General features: G+C 42.6%; 1 long non-coding RNA gene across 1 annotated transcript; it reads right to left on the minus strand.

Annotated features, from left to right (window-relative positions):
* Positions 1–597: 597 nt before the first annotated feature.
* Positions 598–17,545, minus strand: LOC311442812. Its single transcript, XR_014696886.1, has 4 exons — positions 17,482–17,545; positions 2,024–2,155; positions 1,513–1,573; positions 598–867 (listed from the first exon to the last, which is right to left on the minus strand). It is a non-coding gene; the product is annotated as an uncharacterized lncRNA (long non-coding RNA).
* Positions 17,546–19,046: the final 1,501 nt, after the last annotated feature.

A 19,046-nucleotide genomic window follows, 5' to 3' on the forward strand; every position in this document is an offset into this window, starting at 1 on the left:
TGGAACATCACCAAATAGGAAAAATCACAAACAAACAATGAAGTCTAATCTAAAAGTGAAGATGATCATCACATTGATTTTTCACAAACATTGAGAAGGAATATGCTGTTTCTTATTCAAGTCTATCACCTCTAACAGCTGATGTAGTAACATACATGGAGGATCTTGTTTACAGCACAGGTAGTTAAGTAGATAGCATCTTCAGGAATCTGCCAAATTTCATTACACAAATCCAAAATTATCTTTAAGACAACTAATTGAAACTGGGAAAGTTATTTTTATACCACCAGAAACATTACAAACATCCTGTTCAGACTACAGTATTTATTTCCTCTGATAGCTCTAAGTGAGTCAGGGACTTCAAGGATAAACCTTAAAAGCTGGGAAAACAGTTTCAGAAATAGTATGTGCACAGAGCTATACCATACTTTCAGTAAGACAGATCACCCTTTGAGTCATTCTTTTCCTCCATATTATTCTTTATTCAGTCTGATGTTCCCATATGATTTAGTAAAGTCATAAAAAATCACGAAATATTTCTCTTCAATGTTGGCAATACAAGACAGGCTTAATGGCAGTGCCTCCTTCTCCTCCCTCTGAAATGAATATTTTCCCCTCTTCCTTTCCTTCTCACTGACAGGAAAACACCACATCTTCATCTTATTATAGCTTTATTTTTTTTCTGGTTGTAGGAGATCATGGATTATTTTGTATGTATGAGTGACAAGTGACATCTCAAATATTTCCACTATTAATTGGTTTGCCATTTTAGTGATCGCAGCATCTGAACTCTCCAGAAAGATTGCTGCTGTCATTGAAGGGAAAGCTCAGATTCTTCTCTTGCCTCAAATGGGAATTGCTTTATACCTAATTAAGATCAGAAAAGTTCATTAGTCAATGCTAATTAACACTACTTAGTTGCTTTTGCTGTCTCTACCACTAATGTTCATGCCCATGGTACTCAAAAAAATAGTACCACTCTTATGCAATGAAGCTAAATAGAAACAGATCTGGAGCATCATCTGGCACAAGGGCCTAAAACCACTGGCACAGGCTGTTTTCCAGGTGCCTCTGCATTTTTGGCAGGTGATTGTAGTTTGCCATTCAAGCTGAAATAGACATTTCTGTGGGAATCTTATATTTGCATAAGTTCCAAGTGTAGCAGTATTTGGGATGGGGAATAGGACAAAAAGAAACCTAAATCAAGTCACAAGCAAATTATGTGGGACTAGTGGCTAAACTCAGGGGAGGCTCTGCAAAACACGTGAAGCAGAAGTCTACAGCTCTGAGTACCAGCTCACCCCCATCCAGGACTAGAGCTAACAAACAAATCCCAGGGCTGCACGCCAGCCAGGAAATATGCTTCTGGTTATGCAAACAGCCAAAGGTTCAGAAAACATGTGCAAGCAGGAATGAGACCGAACAACAGGATCTGGGCACATTCAGGGGGAAAAAGCCATACAGAGCAGAATGAACAGGACCCCAGGAAAGGGAGGTGCATTGCCAGCTCACCTGAAGCACTACTACTGCAAACTCAGCTTTGTGATGAGGAGGGGGCTGGGAGTCTGGCCTCCTAGGGGAGGAGGGAAATAGGAGGTGTAATGGAAGTTAGAAGTACACATAAGGTGAAGAAAATCATTGAGACTCATGAGAATGTATTATAAAATCCAGAGTATTTGCACCATCCACTGTACACATTTATACAAGAACAGCAAGAGGCTGGTCAGAGGATTCATCGAGCTTGCTTAGAAATAGTATTGAAAGGCTTCTCTTTCTCCAGAAGCACAGTGTCATGAGCAAGCCAGTGGATAAAAGTGCAAACAAAGATGTCTGAAAATGCAAATTGAATGAAGAGAATGGTGCCATCACCTCTGCTGCAGTGAACGTTGTTAAAGCTCAGGTCACCTGTCTGATGTCTAAAAAATGAGCAAGTGCTGTATGGGGAGGGAAGGGTGAGTATGGGGAACCTGCCACTGCTCATTATCCTGAAAGGAAAAGAACATCACCAGAAAGTCTGACTTACCTTCAGCATACAAGTTCAGTGTCCACTGATGGCCAGCTTGCCCATTTCCTCCTGCCAGCTGTCTCTGGGGAATGCTGGGATCAGCAGACAAGTGTGCACATGAGTCAGGTGAGTACATCTGCACCCAGCAGCCTGAAAATGAGTTCAAACCTTGTGTAATAGATTCATTAAAAACACCTAAGGCTACAGGATCATGTTCAGAGTCAGTCTAACACTCCAAGAGCTACCTGCAGTGAAATAGCGAATTTCATGCTAGAACATGTCATTTGTGAATTATATTGGAAATTCAGAAGGACTAAGCCAAGCCTTTGCCAATGTTCAGGTGTTGTTCAGCATAGGACACAAGCATTAATCTTGATTTCTGTACCACCTCGCAAAGAAATCCTCATCCTTCTAGACAAGGAGAGGAGTGAAGATTTATGGACCAAGAGGTAAAAAATTATTTTGGGCTGCGCTATTTTTCTTTTATTATAAATGACTAGTGAGAAATAGAAAAAAATTAAACTGGCAACAAGCTCTATATTCCATCTAACTGCTATCTCCAAGATAAATACATCTCAGCTGTAATACATAATTTCTGACAAACTTGGAAAGACAAACGAATAAAAGAACTAACTGGGCCTGTGATGATATTCAAGAGGCACAACCAGAAGATGCACTGTGTACTACAGGGTTATAGCACAGCTTTATGACTATAGCTCCAGATACCCTTTCTTACAGGACAGGCAAAGCAGTGGGGCTGAATCTGTCTTGCTCCACATGAGTTGTTTAAATAAGTTTTACTATATTATTTCCTATTTAAACTAGTGAATTACTCCATTTATGGGTAATGTTGATAATTAAGGAAGATATTCAGATTCTATCTCCTTTAATCTCCTTACAAGGAAGGCAAAAGAAGTTACTTCAGAGTTCACACACCCCGTGATGCTTTGCCCTGCTTTCCTGTATGACCACATTCCTTCGTGCAAATGCTCTGCCCCTGTTGCTCCTCTCTGCTCCCAGAGCCTCCTATCTCACTTGACTACTGCTTTGTGAACAGCTCCTCCTGTAACTACGATGCCCTCAACTATGGCTGCATGTAACACAGACCTGCTGAGCTGGACCCACTTAACCAATTTTTATTATTTTTGGTTGCCTTTCAGCCTTGTTTTCATTTACTTTTTATGGCTCAGGCCACAAGGCACCAAACAGGTCTTGGCACCAGGGATGACATGGTGCCAGAGGGCTGAGATTGTTCTCCATTCCCCACCTGAGGTATTTCCCATGCAGTTTTAGGGAAGAAACACTCACATGCTTAAAAACACTAAGTGATTTAGTAATATAAAGCTCTTTTTGGAAAAAAGAAAAAAAAAAAAAAAAAAAAAAAAAAAAAAAAAAGAGTCAGTTCCTTACTTGTCTCCAGATAAATCTTTCTCCATGAAAAGGAAGCCCTCACCTCCATGCTTTTGTTCCTTATCTACGTTGAGGGTATCCTTTCTTTTTGTTTAGGCTTCAAGGGATAGTTACAGGATGGCTTTATTCTTGTAAAGTACACAGCCAGACAGAACCCTGAAGCCTTAAGTGATAAAATGACGGACTAAAGTATATGTGCTCTCAAACCAGAGGAGCACTCATCCCCATAGAGATGCTAAATTCATGCATAATCAGCTCCTTGAAAGCCTAATACAACTCCACCAAAAGTTACTGAAATACCTAGGAAAGGCTTATAAATGCCTTATTCAAGAGCAGCCCAGCTGCTCTGATTCTGCCAGGAACAGAGTACAAGAAGATAAACCCATCAGGCTTCCCTTGCAGAAGATTCTTCTAGGTCAAGAATTAAACTTGAGCAGTGCGGGCTCAAGTTCTCCCCTCGAGTCCTGTGCTCCTGTGGACTTTTATTTTTTCCTTTTAAACTTCAGTGCATCTTTCCTTACCCTATCAACACGAACTTAATCCTCCTCCCAGCACAAGTACTAAGGATGGGGTAACCTATTTGGGATTTGCTGCCACTGTGTGGCCGTTGAGAGCAAAGAGATTCAAGTAAAATGCCGTAATACGTTAAAGCTCTCAGCCAGCCTCTGGCACTGAATTTTCCTGTTAAAAAAAAAAAAAAAAAAAAAAAAAAAAAAAAAAAAAAAAAATTTATGTAGCTCATTCACAGTCTGAATGAGAAAATGCCCCCCAAAAAAAGATTGCTTAGATGAGAAATGAGTGCCTGAGTATGAGTTTCCTGGTGAGAATAAAGCAAAGTGACATTCAGGAAAGCTCTCAGCACCCTAAAGGAGCACCATCTCCTGCAGCTCTCAGTTCAACAGGTGGAATTGGTGTTTGAAGGACTTGAAATGAACACACCAAGAAAATCAGGTCTGCCCGCTGCAGGATAGTTGGTAAATAAGGGTTCTCACAATCTTCTTGTAAAGCTTCCTATTGTGTACCCATGTGTTCAGGATTTTTGCGGATGAAAGAAACTCTCTCCCACCATCAAGTACAACCAGCCCTGGGGTAAACCACATGAAAATTCTGAACCCCCAAACCAAATTAGCTGGCTACAAAGCAATACAGGAACATGAAGTGAAACTGTCATATCTACTTCCAGTGAATATTAGCATCAATGCATGGAAGCATGAAAACTTCCAGATGTGTCTTTGGTGTTGAGGCTTGTTCCACAGGAACTAGAAGACTCAGTGTAACCAAACCTCCACAAAGCATCTGAAGAGCACTCACCAGTTCACAGTAACTGACTACAATCAGCCCAAAACCCCTCAAAATCATCTACTTCCCAGTACTGTAATTTACCCTTACAGGTAAATCTTACAATTATAATCAGGCGGCTCCAGCTAAACTTTGTTTTGCATGAAATCCAGAAGCAAGTCTTTGAGAAAGAAGAATGAAAATCTTGATCTGCAGAGACCACCTAAGTCTTAAGGCAGCAATACCGTCGTGCAATCTCCCATTCAGCCACAGCATTAAACCTTCAGAATTAATGTGCCTGAAATATTACAAAAACCAAAATGCCTCATTATTACTTTACTATTGGCTCAAATTCAAAACTCAAGCAGTACGTCAATTATTGCTGTGTTTTTACGCTGTATAATTGGAAAAAAAAAAAAGTTTACTTTCTACAAAGTAAACACCTGCAATTCTGCTATGAATTTACTCACATTCTTTCATCCTACAGGATGGAAAAATACCTCAGACTCCTGTTCCCAGTAAAAGCATTCATACTACTTTAAACAAGGATGGGATAGCACTATTTTGTGTGCAGACATCTGCTTCATGTCAGTAAAATATACATCCTGTCTGTTATGGTCTATGACCATTACTCTTTGCTGATAAACATTCTATATTCATGTTTTTTAAAGGGGGTGCAATTGAAAACAAGCACAACTACCTATTTCCCCTATCACAAAATCAAGTGTTGGAATTCAGAAAAGTTAGTTTATGCATGCAAAAGATAAAAAATGCCTCTCAGATTCAGCCACTTAGAGGCTAACAAGAGGAAAAAAATCTGGTGTCACCTCACAGACACTTCTAGCAGTATGCTTCTGCTTTGGAATTACCTGCACCAGCAGTGGTCTAAAGATAGACTATTTCTTTACAATATTGCCCCCTGTTATGAGCAGGAAGCCTCAAAGATCCATCCAGCAAGATTACCAGACTCATTTGTTAAAACAACCTCACGGATCCTCACAGACATCCTCCTTCCCTTTAAAGCCCACGTGAAGAGGGAGGCATAAGACCTGAAACATTAAGCCTGAATGTAGCTGGAAAACAGACTAGGAGGCTTTATTACATTTCCCATCAAGTTACCCTGTTTTATTGCATTGCAGTCCTTGAAAATTTGATTAGTGATTTCTCCTCTTCATTCATTCTCCTGACATCTGGGTTTCAAACCTCTGATCCATATCTGCAAATATGCTAATACAAATTCCAGCTAGGTCTTGCCACTACCCACTCCTGACCTACTAAAATTAAGTGTCAGGAACTCTAAACTTTATTTGTACTTTACTATTGCAAATTTCCTGAAGGAAGGCCTGGGCAAACCTAGATTCAGGTCAAAGCAAGGTACATGAATTGTAACAAGTATTGTCACAGCAGAGTCTGAAGTCTTTATGCGGTGTTTTTTCAAAGTGAAAGAAAACCTCTTAAAAATATAAGACTTAAAAAATGAATTTCATTACTTTTTCTACTCAGCTTTTTCTTTGACAGAGGTCCTGCCCACTAAACTCATGCAGTGCACATGAGTACAGCCAGGTCGTCAGCACATGTCAAGTAGAGCTTACAAGCAGCTGAGCTTTGGCTGCTTGGACTCAGAGGAAGCTCCAGGGATCAGCTCTCCTGCAGTACCCATCATCCCAGAGCAGCTGCTGTGCTGCGTAGGCTCTACCTGCATATTGAGAGTGATAATGCCTGTAAAAATCAAGGATTGCAATCAACAGATGCTCTTATCATAATCAGCTTTACTTAATAGGAAGCACTTCTGCAGGACTACAAGACAAGAATGGGACAAGTTTCTTCACATCCTCTACCCTCCAAATACTAACTTTTTTTTTCCTCCAGCTCATTTCAGGGATTTATACAAAAACTTTCATTGCTCCCAAAGCTTTCCAGCAGTATCATTACAATTTTGCCCTAGTACAGCATTACTGCAACAGAAAAACCCACTCCCTCAAAATCAGATGGATTTGGGTTTTTAGCCTGGTAGGCCACAGAAGAGATCCAGCTGCAGCTCCCCTTGGATCAGGGTCTGCTCCCATGGAGCATGTAGCATTACAGCATGCAAAGAGGGAGGTGTGGATAGCCTTCAGGCACCCAGCTAAAGACCAGCCCCAGCAGGGATCACAACCAGAGTGGTTTTACAGGTGCTTGGCTGCAGGGAACATTTGATTTGCAAAGCTCAAAAAAGCAGCGAGAGGTGATGGTTTGGGGTTATACCACCTGCAAAGACGTGGGGAGCTGCAGTGTCTGCTTCTGAGAGAGGGAAGCTGGAGAGCTCGGCAGCTCAGTGCACAAGTAAGGTGCATGCCAGCAGATGGCATCGGAAAACCATAAATCCATCGGCCCTGCTGCCTCCAGCTCTGCAGCAATCCTTCACTCCTCTAGACAGCATCGCCTTAGATGCAATACGCCGTAAGTGCAATCATTGTGTTAGCTTGTGCAGTTTCCTGCTGCAGCATGAAAACACTTCAGCTCCATTTATTTACATCCTACTTCCCTGCTGTGGGAAGGATGCTAATAGCTACTTATAGAAGGGAAAAATAATGAAGTGGGGATTTGATGGGTTGCCTGTTGATACATAGAAAAAGTGTTACGCCAAGAGCAAATACAATTCTCCTCAGCCAGCTCAGCACTCTGATCCCTCTCTCAGCTGCATGGCACTCATGTGAATTTTGGCCTCCACATACCTGCATATATGTGAGAAGGTAGAGCCGCTTGTAAATATTGTGGTTGAATTTTAATCCCCCCTCCCTTTTTTTTTTCACTGTATTTATGCAATCCCTTGTGAAATTCCTCTCCAGTTTATCATATCATAGAGCACCTGAATTTCAGCTCACATTTCCATGACCTTCTCAGAAAAATGACACTAGTTACTGGCAGAAGATGGGAGGCAATCAGTTTGCTAACTAGAAAGAATATATTTTTTTTTTATCTAGCTGTTGTCCCACAGCAAGAGGCCAGCATAGTCTGGCCAGAAAAGTCCCTATAAAAACAGTTCCCAGGAACTGCTTACAAGTCTAAGGTATTAGAAAATGCTGCCTTGATGATGGCAAAAGGCAACACTGGTGAACAGCAGAGCACCTGCAATTGCAGGGCCAAAACTTAGCCAAGTCATACTTTAAATATCACTGAATTTCACTCATTCCAGGTACCGTTCTGCAGTCTTCACCTCCAAATCTAATGAAGCCTTTTCTTTACATTACTATTCCCTTCTATAGATTAATAAGAGAGCTTCCAGTTTTTAAGGACAGCAATATTTACATTTGCTGCCGCATACCTCCTTCCAGAGCCATGTCTTGGGGCTTTTAGGAGTATGCCTGAGCAAACATGACTCTTTATATAGACTTCAAGCAGAGGTAACTCGAGTAAACACTGACTTAAAACCTTGAAAGCTAATATTTAGCAAGCTCTTGTGTTCACAACTTTGGAAAGGTTTGCCTCTGGAAATAAAGCAAGAATATCTTCCCCTCAAAAAAAAAAAAAAAAAAAAAGCTAGTGGCAAATCCACACCCAGTGCTAACACTGGAATTCCTGACTTTGTACGTTATCCTATACTGGAAACAGGCATACCCAAATGCTAGTTTTATAGAGCCAGGTTTTACAGATGCAGACCCCCAGGACAAGACTTTCAAGGGTAGTCTTTGTACCTGCCTGAGCTGTATGGGCAAGTTGCCCCATGGCTTGTAAAAGAGCTGAGTCTCAGTATAGCAAATACAAGAGGGCTAGAGGCAGCCAGGGACAGATGGAAGGAAACTGAGCACTAAAAGTGGCAGAGTAGCTGTAAATGTACTGTGGGCCATATAGGGTGCTCCAGTGCTAACACCCTTTCCCACCCCCCACCCCCCCCCCGGTGTCAGCACAGGTCCCCCACAGCTTTAGGGGATGCTCTGTGAAAGGCTGCATTTGTACAAGTAACTGAGCTTTTTGCAGACAAAATCCTATGGATTTCATCCCTTCATATGATAGACCAATACTGCAGTAAATCTTTCAATTCTGTACAGTGGTGATAAGGAGGTGGAAATAAGAGGGAATAGGCCCCATCACCTAAGCAATACCTAAACAGTATCTTCCTTTTCCAGCCACCTACTTATCAGTAGCTCAAAGTAATCCAAGGACCAGTAGCATCATCCCACTTCTCAAACATGAAAGCTAAGGCACAGGGAAAGGGCTGGGCTGTGCCCAGCAGGCTGGCTGACCGCCTGGACTAAAGCAGATCTTGCCAGATTATGGTAGGGGTTCATTTGCTCAACCCTACTTTATCTTTTAGAAGGAGCAGAGCCCAGTTCTCTCTTCTGCCTTTGCTCCCAAGTCCCTCCACAGACCAGAAGTGGAACAAATACTATTTTCCCAGAAGGATACTGAAAAGAACACAAACTCTCCTGAGGCATCTGGCTCAATGTACAAACCTAAGGGGTCATATTTTGCAGAGCAGCTGCACTCAGCTCTGTAGAACTCAGGAATTAATTTCTCACATGCTGGAGTGCACATTCATTTGAATTTCCTCTGAACTTCAGGGGACTTTGGATTCAGCTCCAAATTTCCCAGTGTCCATTTAGGAACTGTTTTCAGATTGCAGGTGGTCCTTATCCACAGCAAATGTCACCCCCACAGGGACACCGGCTGTGGGCTGCCATAGCCAAGAGCATGGAGCACACTCTTGAGGTCTGTACTGGAGCAGCAAACTATTGCAATGTCACATTCCCAGCAGGCTCTCCAGGGAACTTTGCAGATGTTTTAGAAGCTATTTTGCAGAAATAGCTTCATTAGGAGAACTCAGCAGGAATTTAGTGCTCTCATCTCCTCACAAACTCTTCCTGCCACTTTATAGCAACAATAATTATTAATTTTGTTCATTGATTGCATGACAGGAAGAGATGAAGAGCTGATCATATCGAGGCATTGCTAAAAAGCTTATGTAGATAACTTTACATAGCACTCCCTTTCATTTTCATATGCTAGTAGGTCTGGGGAACAAGAAGTGCTCTTCAACATTATAGGCAGACCCACAACATTTCCATTCAGACATTGGAGACAGTGGCAGCCAACCCGTGCTCTCAAGCAAAGCTTTTAATCTTTCTGACACGCAACAAGGGAGCTCCAGCAGCAATGAGAAAAATCTCCATGCATGCAGGTATTTGGATAAGCACAAAAGGCTCCTGGCACCTCTCCAACCCAAATTGCTCCCCTTTGATGTTGGATTCCATCTACCTTGTGTAACGGCCCACTGGTTTGGATGTCAGCAGGAACTGGACCTGAGGCACATACCTGTGGAGGTAGATGACTAATCCAATTAAGTGGAAGCAACTGAAAGTTGAGATTCTTCTTGTGTTCTGGACTTGAGGGAAAAAAGTCATGAACTAAGGGAATTCTATTTACAGGAGAAAAAAAAAAAAAAAAAAAAGTTATTTCAAGATTCTAGCTTGGGAAACTTGCCACAGATGATCATGGAAATTATTTTACTAGTGCAATTAATTTTGCATCAGCTTATCTCCACATGCTTTCTTGGTAGCTGGTATCAATGCTTTGATTTTATGGAAAAATCAAAGACAGATGGAATATCTTCTCCAAATATCTGCTTTCTTCCAGGCCAGTAGCAGAGTCTGGAGCAAAACATGGCTCTAGTAATATATGTGTGTTTAGATCATACAAGGCCCAACCTTCTGATCCACTTTGAAGCTTGTGTTCAGACAAGCTCTTCAGAAGCTGCTAAATAAACCCAAAAGATAGTTTCTGGATTACTTCACTTATCTACATCTGTTCTGACAATTGCTTTTTGCCACTGGTACCCTTTTTTCCCCCCAGATCCTTTTCTGTAAGTATTGCAAAGGCACCCACACCATGCCTCTTACAGGGTGACCTAGATTTTTCTTTTTACACGGTCCCAATGGTTTGCTAAGGGAAGGCAGCCTAGCTGCTAAATATAAACCTGAGCTCTGATAAAAATCCTGCAAACTTTTTTTTGATCTTTGCCCTCCTTGAATGACTGGTGTTCAGAGCATCACAAACCTGTTCTTTGGATGCCTTCTCAAAAGGCAAGACTGTTTCTCTTTGCTAGTGACCACCAAGGCTGGACAGACTGACAAGAGTAGAGTCCTTGGCATAGCTGCAAGGTTCCCTCCATGAACACAGGACACAAACAGCAAAGAAAACTGCACTGTTCAAATATCATGGTACCAAGGGACAGGCAACAGCCCATGTACTTGCATCATGAGTTCAATAGCTGTTCAGAGCAGTGATTGTTTAGCTCTTAAGAAACATATAAGGAAGGAACAACACTGAAATCAGCTTTAACTTAAAATCTTACGTTCAAATATGAAAATATATATCAAAATGCTCTCATTTTTGCCTGCCCAGTCCCTCTGGCAATTCTAGATCTGATTTCCCTCCTCCTGGCACTGGGAAGGATTAGAAACTCCTTGAACACCAGAGCAAGATGAGTTTCTTAGGAGTCCAGACCAAGTCCTCTTGCAAACTGCAGTGATGGTTGACCTCAGCTTCACATGCTAATACAAAATGCTAGTAGCACCAGGAAACACCAAAACCATCTTTTAGTTGCCACATCCTGAAGACATTATGGGCCCACAGGAAGTCAATGTCCTAATACACCATACAGCCTTCTTGTCCCCTTGGAGGTGATACAATTTCTATAAGCAGTTATTTCACTTCAAATGTCATCACTCATCTTAGCTACCTCCCTGTCACAGCCTTCCTCAAATCAGCTTCCCATATCAGCTTTCACTGTCATCACTGCTCAACAATGGACATTTTTTACCTGTCAAAAAGGACACCCCTACCTCTTCAGGACCTGACAATTCCCACACTCAATAGGACAGCTAGCACAGCTACTGTGTACTTGCAGACTTGGGCAGAAGACCTATCAAGCTTCAAGTGGAACATTATCAGAGAAAAAACTTTGTAGCAACTTCGTATCAGATAAAGAAATGGCAATGTGTAGCCTGCACAGGAAGCTGCTTTCAATAGACTTTTAATAAGTAACCCAGGTTCTCATGAATCACTCTGCATTTTTATGCCCACACACTCCTGACTCTGCCAGTGGAATCCATAGCCATCACTGTAAATATTAGCCTTTACCAATCAGCTCCAATGGATGTGAAGATAAATGGCAACCACAACCATCTGCTAACAAATATAGGTAAACTGATAGCTAAGCTGCCAGCTGCACCTGCAAATCAAGCTTTTACTTTTTCCCCCATGGCCTACATTTTGAGTTACCTCCCAGAAGCTTTTGGAGGATTCTGCCAGAATGTTTCTGCCAAAAATATAATTAAACTGACTAATCAATCAGACCTGGTCATAATCTCACCATTTCCGCCCAGAGCTCATGCACGTGTAAAACGTGCCTTGGGGACAGCTCTTCTAAGCTCACACTTCAGACCCTGAGACAAAACATTTCCAGGAGCTGCACCAAGATTTTCACACCACCAACCTTTCTCTCAAAGCCCGTAACAGCAAAAAAGTTGGGCAAAGGGACAGGAATAGGAAGTGATTCCCATGACCTTGTCCTGTACTTGCACTTCCAAGTACAGCCACACAACATCTCAGAGCAATTACAAATATAAGCCTCAGCTTTCTATGCTTTTGTCTTGCTTTGATTTGGATAGAGTTTCTGGTGTACAAAATCACCCCCCAAGCGAAGGTCTTCTAGTACATAGGGTATTCATCACATTTGTGCATGAGTGTTCAGGTGCAACCTCATACTGAAGTCACCCTTTCACAGAGCAGTAGGCATCTTGGGCAACTCACTGACTTTTCAGAATATGTTCAAAATTCACTAAAAGTTGTATCAGATAACCCCAAACCAAAGGCCAGTCATTCTCATGGACCTGGGGTTGCTAGAGAACACAGTTTCCAAAGTGTGAAAAGTGAGGTGGTTCGGAGATTATCTGCTCAACCAAAATAGCTATTTTGTGCAAATTATTTTGAAGATATGCTCCTTGAGGAATTTGTTTAAAAGATGAGGAATAATCTCCCTTTCCTTTATTTTTAAATAGATCAAATACACAGTAACCCCAACTTCTTTCTGCGGCTAAAACCAGTAAGCACAGGTAGCCAAGATATGCTGGCAGGCAGCTCACACATTGCTCGCCTCATGGCAACCAAGCACCCCAACTCTTCACTTCAACTCTCAAAGCATAAGCAATGAGAGCATGAAAGAAATCTAATAATCTTTCCATAAATTGTCACATATTTATAGGCAGAGAAACAAGGAAAGTATGTATAGAGCCAGGCAAATGCAGTTCCCACCCCACACCCAGATTTCTGCTTTGCCTCCCACCAATCTGCTTTTATTTCACTTTTATCACCACCACGTGTTTATACCAGAAATGGTCAGGTGGGAAACAAAGGTCAAAGACAGTAATAAATATTAACAACAGGAACAGACCACAAAACTATCAGAACTGGATCAGTCTCCAGTTTCTAGCTACACCCTTTGATACTTTCCCACGATGCAGTGTTCAGACTCAGAGGTGCACCCGTTCAGTGCTGCATTCATAAAACCTATGCCTGGACCTGATAACATTTATTTTATTTATTTTTTACAAGTTGGCCAGCATCAGAAACTCAACTACCTGAAAACATCTAGTCGTTTGTGGGGTTTCATTTTTTTGCATCCCCACATTTGGGCTCAGGTTCCACATTTCAGAGTTGCCATCATAGTTCCCTCTTGTGCCAAAGTTAAAATACTCTCTATTCACCTACCTTTTTTTCCATAGTAAATGCCCATGTGACAAAGTCAGGAGTAAAGGAGCCAAAAGTTTCACAACTGAGGGAACTGCAATCATTATGTTCAGGACATGGGAAAAAGTGTCAGAAAATACCTGCTGCTTTTATCTTATTATTAACATCACTGTTGGGAATGCTGTACAGAACTAAACAAAGGACAAAGAGGAACACCAAATGGGAAGACATTTCAGCAAATGGAGAGATTAAATCACTATGAGATATTCACATGACAAGGATAAAAATGTAATACCCATTTTTCACAACAAATTACTCTTTTACCCAAATTTATTACATAGAAACTGGTCTGAATTTAGCCCTGTCACTTTGTTGTTGTTGTTTGCTGGCACATATTGGTAGATTCTTGCCTCAAATATTGGCATGGATGCTGCTAAAGGATGCTCAGTCTCATGCATCAGATGAAGGAGCAGCAGCTGGAAGGGAGTTTCCTGGGACCAGCTAAAAGGCAGCCCTACCACCAGGGTTTATTGCTGAACCCTGGCCAGCATCACCAGTGAATGACAACTGCTAGTCTCAGGACTTCAAAGCCAAGCCATGAACCAAGAAATGTGATACAAACGGGAAAACCCACACCATGGATCCCCTCTTTGGGTGAGCCAATATGGTGCCTTTGTTTGTTCCCCCTACACAGCCCGAAGAGGGAAAGTCATTACAAATCCAAGCGGTAAGAAAAATCAGCTCTGGCTTTGCCTTTCCCACAAACAGCTCTGCCAACAGACCGGAGCTTGGCGTTGTTCTCAGCAGCCAGGAGTCTGCAGCCAACAAATCCCCTCCGCACTGGCACTTCGGCAGCCCCACCAGGACCAGCAGCCTGAAGGCTGCAACAAGCTGTCCTGATTAAACTGCTCCCACCCCTGGAGAGCTCTTTCAGCAGGCAGGAAAACGGGCTCCAACCCCACTGGCAGAAAAGCTGACATTGCCACGAATAAGCAGACAGCCTTTTTTTTTTTTTTTTTTTTTATCAGCGTGTGCCAGCCTTGCCCCCACATCGACAAAATTCAGCTTTTTGGTCTTATTTTGTCAGCACAACTCACTGCCAGTAGCGCATTTTCATCCCATTTTATGGCTCACATGTGCAGCATTGTCTTGTTCAAATTATGAAAGCATAAATACCACCTGCCACTGGTTTGTGGCTTTTTAATCTGCCTTCTGTGTGTTCAGGTAATTTATGCTGCTGTTTTCCAGGCATCAATTCTACAATTCCTGCCTGTTTCACCCAAAGCTTCAGCTCTTCAAGTCTTGTGGCTAGAAGAAACTTAATTTTGATTTAAAGGAAGAGTAACATAAGCGACCCTGTGCCAAAACCAAGAATAATTGGAGAGAAGCAAGAGGGAAAAGGAGGAGACAAGGAGAACAAACAGTGTCACTAGGATATATAATGCAGTCAAGACAAAGGCAAAAATAAAAAGCCCAGAGAAAAGACTTCAACATAAACTTCAATCCCTAGAAGTTTCCAAACACTGAAGTGTGCATCTGCCTCTTAACTACATAAGACTCAGCAATGCCACTCATACCAGCACAAATCATATACTTAGTAGAGGCCTTAAAATCAGGCCCTATCGAAAAATAGCATTTAATTGGTTACTACTCCACTTTCTCCTCTGCCTGAGTCTCCTATGGCATTTATCTGGCATTAGGGATATGTTCTGACTTCCAGAAGCGCTTATTGGATGTGTATAGCACCAGTAAGTGCATTTTCTTCAAGAACACATTAATAGCGGCAGCCTTGCCAGAAGTGCAGTCAGCTAGAAAGCTTTGGGCCCAAGCCTTCACCTTCAGAAGCATCCCCACCAATGCTGCTCTCCCACCCCCTGCATGCACTCCACTAAGCATGCCCGCAAGATATTCAGATAACTTTACAGGACCCCATCCTACAGCTGAACACATTCCCAAAAAGGAACAAAGACACATTTACCCAAGCCAAAGAAATATTTGAAAATTCAGATGATTAAATGCAGCCTGCTGTTCGTTTTTACCTCTGTGGTCTCCAGTAAGTACCATAAATCCTGGTTTCGCTCCGAGACAAATTGTCACATTATAGCCCTGCTATACAGGCATACACACATTCCTTGCTATAAAGAGAAGGCGAGAAATCCATGCCAGATTAGGACATATGGAATCTCTGTTTATGGATAAATCATTTTTAAAACCTCTCTCTCTCTCCATGAGTCATATGTGAATCACTGAAAGTGTCCTGTCAACAATAGTTTATTTACATACAGAACTAATTAGCATTATGATGGCAGACTGTAGAAGCAGGATTATAGCTAGGAGACATCATAAAACCAGCGATGCCATTTTAGGAAGGTTGGGGAGAAGAGGTTTGCAGATCTTCAGCCCAGAAGTATATAAATTGGCCACTTCCCAAGGGTGTCAGGATGAAACTCATTTTTAACGTGTCTTCCATTACCAATAAGATTACTTCAAAATTAAAATCCAAAATCATAATTTGTGTTAGTTTGATGTTTGTTTGCAATATACATTTCTGAGTAGAGCCTGGTCAGCTTTTTACTTACAGCCCACTTTTTCAGTTTGATATATCAGCACTGTGATGCTACGTTTAGCTTTGCAGTACTACATATCAATCAATGATTTTGAAAAGTTTTAAATGCCCCAAAACATTTACATTCCTTGTTTGAAGATTATTTTAAGTCAGCAACCAAATTTGAGACTAAATTAAATTTACACAGCCTCTTTAAATTACTCAGCCTAGTACATACAACTGCTCTGGGACTTGCATAGACCTTTCATCATTAATAAGCGGAACAAGATAATTACATGCTCCAGTAGCTCATAGGGGTCTAGAAGTTATCACCACATAACCTGCTTTATAATGGAAGAAGAAATCATCTCTGCTAGAGCTGGGAGTATAATTCAAAGACATTTCCATAAATATATAAACACTGTGAAATGAATTTATGTGATGTGAAGGCATTTCATTTCAGAGCCGCTAATGTGTTTGCTCATTAATTTGTCGGGAATGTTCACTTTGATTTGCTCCATTTACCTTAGGAGGGTGTTCAACAGCAAAACAGTCAAAACTGCAAAAACCAGACCTCATAAAGTAAGGGTGTCTTAGATAAGCATTGCTAACATAGCTCTAAATGGTCCTTGCATGGATGTCTTCCTATCCAGGATAGCCAAACACAGAAAGACCAAGGACCAGAAATGGTTCAAATGCTGTAGGGGATCCCCACACACTTGGCCGATGGAGAGGCCGCCTCCTCGTCCTTTGCAACACAGCCTTTGCTGCACGGAGGGATGATCCTACTGTTGTATGCTGTGTTTTTGGGGCAGGATCACTCCCTAAGCAGACACCCTGTTCCTGCTGACACCGCTTACTGCCCATCTCCCGGGGCTGAGCCTCTTCAAAACGTCTCAGAGTCTTTGCAAGGTTAGTTAACGAATGATTTCGGGCAATTTCAAGGAGATCCGGAACCTATTTCCAGCAATTTCAGACTGTAACGGGCAAGTTTTGCGAGCAGAGCTTCCCAAGCCTCCCATTTCCCTCCGAGGTCCCCCTTTAGAGGGCACTGTGTCCCCAGCATCGCCGCCCGCACCGTGCCCCCTGGGACAGGAGAGAGCCCTTTGCCGGGAAGGGGAAAGGCACCTTGTGCTAGCTGCTCTGCTCGGCAGCCTTGCAAGGGGTAAAAGGCTGATGTCTCAAGCTTCCCACACCCTTTGAGAAGGACGGAGCCAGCCAAAAGACACTCTCCACCTCCACAGATGTAAGGCAGTGACAGTCCCAACACAAGGCTTTGCTTTCTGTGACCCTATAGCCACCTGCTACAAGTGAAAGCTCACACAGCCTCAAGTGTCTAGAAATGGTCAGAAGGGGTTTTAGATAAGCACAGAGCTTGCTGTATATGGTTTGGTTTATGGTGTTTTTTGTTTTATTTTTTCTTTGCAAGGCTTTTGGTCCCATTCCCTCCCCACCACATCCTCATTCAAAAGCAAATCTGAAGATTTACCAGAAAATAAGTGTACCCTTTCCTTACCTCCCATGTCAAATGGCAGTACAGGCTGAATGAAGAGACTGAAGGATGCACTGGCACATTACAGACATCACTTTTACATTAACAACACAACTACGGGGTAGGGAAGCCTCTCCCCTACATCTCCGCCACAGCATCCTCCATTTACATTGATGAGCAGGGCTACAATAGGTCTTGGGGTGGCTGGCTGCTAGCAGCATGTTTTGCACTTGGTAACAGGCAGAATTTACTTCTCTCAATCAAACACAAGTGTCCTTATAATTTAGCATGTTCCTAACATTTCCCCTTGTCTAGAGTTTTCCAGCTTCTGACCAGTTTTAACAGTCAACAGCAGCTGAGCAATAAAAGGATTTGGAGCTGGAGAAGTTACATTGCTCAGAAGCCAAAGACTGAAGGTTTACCCTTGCTAAGAACTGAATTTGACAGAAGTGAGGGGGCAGAGCCAGCACCAGAAGCCTTTCCATGGGCATTACAAGAACACATTGCTTTTCTCCCCCCTCCGTGAAAGGGGATCAACATGCAAAGCCCACATGTCCTGGGCTGGAGGCAAGAGGAACAGATGCTGGCAAAAGCAACCGCTGGCATCCCTTGCTCACCAGCTCTGAGATCTAGAGAGCAATCCTGCCACTGGGGACAGGTGGGAGGAGAACAGAAAAACACTGGGAACCTCAATAAAGTGTTTATATTTCCTACACGAAGCTTGGCAGAGCCTGCCAGGTCAGATAAGCATTTCCACACAAGCAGTCAGATGATGCTGAGGTCCTCCCCTGCCAGCTCTGCAGACCCATGCAGGATGGCAGCTGCCCCAAATACCCATGCCAAGAGGAGGTGCTAGCAGCCCTGCAGCACTGCCCTGGACTCCGATTTGTCCTGCAGGTACACGGCATGGGCACTAAGCTTCCAGCAAGCACCAACACTCTTTGCCTCTCACCCTCCCTAAAGGGATATTTGGAACTCCAGCTTCCACTTATTCATATCCCTGTAGATTTTTGCTCCTTTCCTCTGGGCATTTTGATCTCTAAACACTTGAATAAGTAGCATTTTGATTTTGTTACAACGGGCAGCAGGGATATTGTTCTGTCACTACAGCACATGCACTTAATACACAAGAGGCTCTCAGTGAGTCAGGTTTCACTGCCAACATTGGGTTTTCTGTGTGAACCATTCATTTTGCTGAGTTGGCATTTATACATTCCCCCTCCCCCTCTCACCATTTGAAATCTGAGGCAAATATAGGCTTGAAGTCGTAACTTTTTTTTTTTTTTTTTTTTTTTTTGCCCAGAAGGCTGAGCTCGTGGTGTTTACATGTGGCCACCCAAATTCCAGACCAAGCTGCTGAAACCTTGTTTTGCCATTCACGAAGCGTGTAAGGCCTGCCTAGTGCTGGTTCCCACATTCCTGATCTGGGCAAGCCAGATTGCAGCTCCTCACTCCCAGCCCACTGCTCTCCCCCATGCATCTAACCTTACAGGGATGAAACAACAAAGGAAAGCCCAAACAAGTGCAAACTAATTTTTCCACAAATTTAAGCACAGTATAGCCTCCCCTTCCTGCCTTCTCTCACCATC

This window comes from Aythya ferina (assembly GCF_964211825.1).
Source record: "Aythya ferina genome assembly, chromosome: 11".
In the NCBI taxonomy this organism is placed as follows: domain Eukaryota; kingdom Metazoa; phylum Chordata; class Aves; order Anseriformes; family Anatidae; genus Aythya; species Aythya ferina.